Raw genomic sequence first — 7828 nt, 5'->3', positions numbered from 1 at the left:
AGCTCGGACCAGAACGATCCCAAGCTGTGGAGGAGCAGGTATAAGCTCTACTGGAAGCAGGATTCATAAGAGAAGTCAAGTACCCACTATGGCTAGCTAACGTCGTCTTGGTGAAGAAATCAAATGGGAAATGGCGGATGTGCACCGACTACACTTATCTCAACAAAGCCTGCCCAAAAGATCCTTACCCACTCCCAAGTATCGACGCTCTAGTAGATGCCTCCTCCGGGTATAAATACCTCTCGTTTATGGACACATATTCGGGATATAATCAAATGCCAATGTACCCGCCCGACCAAGAAAAAACTTCATTTTTAACCCCAAAAGCAAACTACTGCTACGTCGTCATGCCTTTTGGACTTAAAAACGCAGGAGCTACTTACCAGAGGTTAATGAATAAGGTCTTTACGGATCACATCGGAAAAATCATAGAAGTCTATGTGGACGACATGTTAATAAAGACACAAAGTGAAGAGACGTTACTGTCCGACCTCACCCAAGTATTCGACACTATAAGAAGGTATGGCATGCGACTTAATCTTGCAAAATGCACCTTCGCAGTAGAAGCTGGCAAATTCTTGGGTTTTATGCTCACACAAAGAGGAATCAAGGCGAATCTGGATAAATGCCAGGCCATACTCGATATGAAGAGCCCAACTTGCATCAAAGAGGTACAACAGCTCAATGGAAGATTGGCAGCCTTGTCCAGATTTCTGGCAGGATCAGCAATAAAATCTCTCCCCTTCTATGCTACCCTAAGAAAGGGAAAGAGGTTCGAATGGATAATGGAGTGCGAACAGGCCTTCCAAGATTTCAAAAAATTTCTGGGACAACCTCCTATCCTAACTCGGCCACAGAAAGGAGAACCCCTCGTATTATACCTTGCAGTAGGAAGTCGGGAAGTAGCCTCAGCATTGGTCCGAGAAAACGACAGTGGGCAACAACCCGTATACTTCATCAGCAAGGCACTACAAGGATCCGAGCTGAACTACCAAAAAATAGAAAAATTCGCCTATGCTCTCATATTAACATCTCGACGACTTCGCCCATATTTCCAAGCCCACAGCATCAGGGTTCGGACCAATCGGCCAATAAAAGGCATTCTGTAGAAAACAGATTTAGCAGGAAGAATCTTACAATGGGCAGTCGAGTTGTCTGAATTTGACCTTCAATACAAAGCACTGACAGCCATCAAATCCCAATATTTGGCCGACTTCATTGCAGAATTTACAGACACCCCGAAAATCCCTACAAAATAGAATCTCTATGTTGACGGTTCCTCAAACAAAACGGGAAGTGGCACGGGTGTGATAATTGAAAGCGATCAGGGAACCCAAATCAAACTTTTCCTCAAATTCGGGTTCCCCGCCTTAAACAACCAAGCTGAATATGAGGCGCTACTAGCTGGTTTGAAGCTAGCTAGGGAGGTTGGAGCTTAAAAGCTTATCTTCTTTAGCGACTCACAAGTAGTCACTTCACAAATAGCAGGAAGCTACCAAGCCAAAGATCCCACCATGAAAAAGTACTTGGACAAAATCAGGGAACGGCTCGGACAACTCGGGGAATATGAGGTCCACCACATACTCCGAGAACAGAATGCTCGAGCTGACGCACTCTCAAAGCTAGCCAGCACCAAACCAGGGGGTAACAATAGAAGCCTCATCCAAGAAATGCTGCAGAACCCGTCAATTTCGGAAGAAGAAAAAGTCCTAACCATAACAGGTCTGGATCAAGGATGGATGACTCCCATAATTAACTACCTCAAAACAGAAGCACTCCCCGCAGATGAAAAGGAGGCAAAGAGGTTAAAACGGGAGGCACTATACTACACTATCATAAACAATACTCTATACAAAAGAGGGATTTCAATACCATTGTCAAATGTGTGCCGACTTCCAACACAAAGGAAGTTTTAGAAGAAGTACACAGTGGCATCTGTGGCAATCATCTCGGAGCACAGGCACTTACCAAAAAAGTACTCCGGGCTGGATTTTATTGGCCAACTCTATAAAAGGAAGCCACAGAGTTCATAAAGACATGCCCACCATGTCAGAAACATGCCAACTTTCACATCGCCCTGCCAGAGGAGCTCATCAGCGTAACCTCACCCTAGCCATTCGCAAAATGGGGACTCGACCTTCTCGGACCTTTCCCTCAGGGATCAGGACAAGTTAAATTCCTCATAGTAGGGGTAGACTACTTCACAAAATGGATCGAGGTAGAACCTTTAGCTAATGCCACTGCTCAAAGAAGTCAAAAATTCCTATATAGAAATATTGTCACAAGGTTCGGGGTTCCATACTCCATCACCACAGACAATGGCACCCAATTCACAGATACATGCTTCAGAAAGTTAGTGGCCGACTTGAACATAAAACACCAATTCACTTCCGTAGAACATCCCCAAGCCAATGGACAAGCTGAAGCTGCCAACAAAGTCATATTGGCCGGGCTAAAATGGAGATTACAGGATGCAAAGGGAGCCTGGGCTGAAGAGCTCCCACAAGTCCTATGGGCATACCGAACAATGCCACATTCCACCTGTTCATACCCTTGGTCGAGCTGATCGACCCAGGATGATCGGCGACAAAGCGACCGACCTCTTTAAGACTGACTAGCCGACCTCTTTTTAAAGAGCTCGGCCAAATCGACAGCAGAGCCCAGTAAAGGGCCCAAATAGAGGAGCATGACCCAAATCCAAAGGCAATCCAAGCCTATAGAGATAAAGGCAGTTCCCTTAAAGATAAGCTGACTTCACTCAAGATAAAGATAAGATAAGATAAGATAACTAACTTATGTTATCAGAAAGGTCGGCCCACACTACTATAAATACACTGGAGCACCCAGGTATAATTCATACTCTGATTCTACGTAAAACCTGTTTAATACCCATGCTAACTTAAGCATCGGAGTCTCTTGCAGGTACCCCCCATCCTCTGGTGACCAAGGATTAGCAGTGCAGCCAGTCCAACAAGTCGGACGCGGTGGCTCCGGCCGCCATCAACAAGTCGGACGCAACAGCTCCGACCAGCAAAGAAGATCTCCTCCGAGATCGACCTACAGTTTCAGGTAACCCTCGAAACATTGGCGCCGTTGCCGGGGACCTGGAAGTCATCCCAACACCATGGTAGACGACCATGACAACGACCACGACTCAGATCTAGAAAACAGAACACCGCACAACAACGTGGACACTACATTAAAGGATGCTCCGGAATCCAACAGAGATAAAAACTCATCAAATCCGGGAGCAATAGAAGCACTTCAAGATCGCTTAAAGCAACTTGAGAAAGAAACCCAACAACAACGGGAGATCGGAAAGGATCTGCAAAGAGAGGTACGGCGACGTCGAGAATTGGAAGAAAAACTACAGCAATTAGAAGCCGATCTCAAATCAAAAGCTCCTCGGACCACTCCTGAGGAAAATTCACGCAAATAACAAGATCCATTTACCAGGGAAATCATGAAAACCAAAATTCCAAAAGACTTCAAGCTCCCGGATTTGATTTTGTATGATGGCACCACAGATCCCAACCATCATCTCAGTAATTTCAGAAGCAGAATGTACCTTACCGACGCCTCAGATGCCGTTCGCTACAAAGCTTTTCCAACAACTCTCACAAAGACAGCAATCAGATGGTTCAACAACCTACCTCCAAAGTCCATCTCAAACTTTGACGACTTGGCCAAAAAGTTCCTGGCCAGATTCTCCATCCAGAAAGATAAGGCCAAGAACGCCCCCAGTTTACTAAGGATCAAGCAAAGAGAACGGGAGAGCCTCCGCAACTACATGGAGAGATTCAACAAAATATGCATGGACATTCAAAGCTTACTAACAGAGGCCGCCATCATGGGACTCATCAACGGCCTACGAGAGGGACCTTTTAGCCAATCTATATCAAAGAAGTACCCTACCTCCTTAGACGAAGTACAGGAGCGAGTAGAAAAATACATCAACGTGGAAGAAAATGCTCGGCTGGGAGAAACCTCCAAATCTGGGGCCCCCTACCGAGATAAAGACAAGAAATCCAAAAGGAAAGAAGATCGGCAAGGGGAGAAAATCAAAAAATACCACAATTACACCCCTCTCAAGGTATCCCTAGTTGACGTATACAAAGAAGTCTGCCACACAGAGAAAATACCCCCAGCTCAGCCCCTCAAAGGCAAAAGAGAGGGAGGAAATCGGAATGAGTATTGTGAATACCATCGAGTGCGAGGTCACTCCACCAATGAGTGCTTCGATTTAAAGAACATCATAGAAAAGTTGGTGAGAGAAGGAAAACTAGATCGGTTTCTAGCAACCCGAGATGATGATCAAAGAAAGAGACGAAGGGACGAAGATATCAGACGAACCGCGCGATCACCTCGTACACCAGAAAGATACATCCACATGATACATGGCGGATTCGCAGGGTGAGGAATCTCCAAATCATCTCGTAAAAGATATCTCAAAGAAGTATATCATGTCGAAGGAAAGGAGGAAGCACCTGACATCCCTGTAATCACGTTCACTAAAGAGGACGCATCTGGAATCATCTCGGGACACGAAGACCCCATGGTCATTACCATTATACTGGCAAACGCCAATCTCCATCGCACATTAATAGATCAAGGAAGCTCCGCCGATATCTTATTCAAAACAGCATTCGACAAACTCGGTTTAGAAGACAAGGAGCTTAAGGCATACCCGAATAGTCTGGTCGGACTGGGAGATACTCCGGTACAACCATTAGGATACATATCACTACATACAACCTTCGGAAAAGGGAACCAATCCAGGACCCTCAAAATAGACTACATTGTGGTCGACATAAGTTCAGCCTACAATGCTCTAATAGGTCGGACAACACTCAATCAACTCGGCGCAATAGTCTCGACCCCACATCTATGCATCAAATTCCCAACTACAGAAGGGATAGCTACAATAAAAGCATATCAAAAGATGGCGCGTCGCTGTTATAATGAAAGTATAAACCTCAGAAGCAGAGGAGAAGAGTTTCATACAATTGAGCTTGGCGGAGTGCAGCGACGAGAGGAACTCCGTCCGCAGCCAGAAGGCGAGATAGAGAATGTTCAGATCGGAGACACCTCGGACAAAACAACTAATATCAGAACAATCCTAAGAGGAGACTCAAAAGAATTACTGATACAATTCTTACGTGATAATGTCGATCTATTCGCATAGAAAGCCGCAGACATGCCAGGCATAGACCCCAAGCTAATGTGCCACAAGTTGGCGGTCTATCCAGGATCTTGGCCGGTGCAGCAGAGACGAAGAAAGGTTGGACCGGAGCGATCCCAAGCTGTGGAAGAGCAGGTACAGGCACTACTGGAGGCAGGATTTATAAGAGAATTCAAGTATCCACTATGGTTAGCCAACGTCGTCTTGGTGAAAAAATCAAATGGGAAGTGGCGAATGTGTACTGATTACACCGATCTCAACAAACCCTGTCCAAAAGATCCTTACCCACTCCCAAGTATCGACGCTCTGGTAGATGCTTCCTCCGGATATAGATACCTCTCGTTTATGGACGCATACTTGGGATACAACCAAATCCCCATGTATCCACCAGATTAAGAAAAGATATCGTTTTTAACGCCGAAAGCAAATTACTGCTACATCGTGATGCCCTTCGGTCTCAAGAACGCGGGTGCTACTTATCAAAAGCTGATGAACAAAGTCTTCTCAGACCACATCGGAAAAATCATGGAAGTCTATGTGGATGACATGTTGATAAAGACACAAAGCGAAGACATATTACTGTCCGACCTAACCCAAGTGTTCGACACTATAAGGAAGCACGACATGCGACTCAATCCTGCAAAATGCACCTTTGCAGTAGAAGCAGGCAAATTCCTAGGTTTCATGCTCACGCAAAGAGGAATTGAAGAAAACCCGGATAAATGCCAAGCCATACTCAACATGAAAAGCCCTACCTGTGTCAAAGAAGTGCAGCAACTCAACGGGAGATTGGCCACCCTATCCAGATTCTTAGCAGGGGCAGCGATAAGATCTCTCCCCTTCTATGCTACTTTAAGGAAGGGAAAGCAGTTCGAATGGACGACAGAATGTGAACAAGCCTTCCAAGACTTCAAGGAGTTCTTAGGACGGCCGCCTATCTTATCTCGACCACGAGAAGGAGAACCGCTCATATTATATCTCGCAGTAGGAAGCCGGGCAATAGCCTCAGCACTAGTTGATGTGCGGAAAACGATCCGACACAAAACTCACCGGCAAGTGTACCAGGTCGCATCAAGTAATAAAATTCACGGGAGTGAGGTCGATCCCACAAGGATTGAAGGATTGAGCAACTTTAGTTTAGTGGTTAAATTAGTCAAGCAAACAAGTGTTGATTGTGTGAAATTGTGTTGACAGGAATTAAATTGCATAGAATGTAAAGGGGAGTGGGTGATTTGCAGGAAATTAAAGGGAACAAAAAGAAAAAGAGCTGAATCTTAAAGTGCAAGTAATGTAAATTGCAGAAACTTAAAGTGCAAGAAATATAAATGACTTGAAAAATAAAAGGGGAATGGGAATTGGATCTGCAGGAATTAAACAGGGAAAAGCAAAACTTAACAGAATGAAGAGTAGTTGATGTAATTAGTTGAACCGGATCTCAAAACTAAAAGGAAAATAAACTTGGTGTAGTAATTAAACAAAGAAATTAAAATGGAAACCAATAGATCTCAGGACCCAAGAGACTAGATAACTATGTCTAGATCTCAATGCCTTCTTAGATCCAAATTTAGAGAGCAAATGCCAAATTAAAGAAGAGAGCAATGTAGAAATGTAAATTCAAGTTCAATTTTCCAGAAGCTACAGTAAGAAAAACAGAGAGATCTCAAGGTGAGATTGAGACAGAATTTCCTCAATTCTTCAACACCCAAGACTCAAGACAAGTGTAGATGAAATTGAAAAACAAGAAAACTAAGAGGAAGAGAATTTAATTCTCCTTCCCCAAGACTCAGAATCTCTAAACAGCTCAAAACCCAAAAGCTCTCTACTATGAATACTATGAAAATTCTTAAAGAAAACTCTAAAAAGAAAAGCTCCCCTAAAACTTCAAATCCTAAGCTATTTATACACTTTCTTCAAATGATCATTAAGCCTTGAATTGGGCCTTTAGTCTTGATGGAATTGGGTTGATAATAGCCTCTATTGATTGCTCTTGGTGTTGGGAAGAAATCCACTTGTGAACCGGGCCATGAACCATTCACGTTTGAGTCAATGTTTGAGGCAAACATTGACTCAAACGTCCCTTGTGTAAGGCATTATGCAGATGCCCTTCTTGCTGTCATCCACGTTTGAGCCAATGTTTGAGGTCAAACGTGAGCTCAAACGTGGTTCTTCCCAGGCTCCCTTTTTGGCCAATCGTTTGGCCCAACGTTTGAGGCAAACGTTGGCGCAAACGTGGCTCATCTAAACCATCAATCAGGGGTGCTTTGCCATGCTCTTTCTTGCCAAAATGTAGCCAACGTTTGACCTCACGTTCGAGGCAAACGTTGGCGCAAACATTGCCTTCCCCTGCTTCTTCTTCAGTCAACGTTTGAGGCAAATGTTGGCGCAAATGTTGGCTCTTCTCCAGGGTGTTCTTCATCTGCTTCTCACGTTTGAGTTAACGTTTGAGGCAAACGTTAGCTCAAATGTGAATCCCTCTTTTCAAGCCCATTCTTGTAACCTTCCTTCAAGCTTTATTCCACCTATTATCAATCAACAATTGTATCAAAGCTATGCTATAATCATGAGAGTTATTCTTATTCTTGTCATATGAGCAATTATGGCACAAAAACTCATGAAAATGCATCAATTTATCCATGGTTGATTGAA

Source organism: Arachis hypogaea, chromosome 16 (assembly GCF_003086295.3).
Source record: "Arachis hypogaea cultivar Tifrunner chromosome 16, arahy.Tifrunner.gnm2.J5K5, whole genome shotgun sequence".
Classification (NCBI taxonomy): Eukaryota; Viridiplantae; Streptophyta; class Magnoliopsida; order Fabales; family Fabaceae; genus Arachis; species Arachis hypogaea.
The sequence above is the reverse complement of the archived record's forward strand: the minus strand, read 5'-3'. Positions refer to the sequence as shown.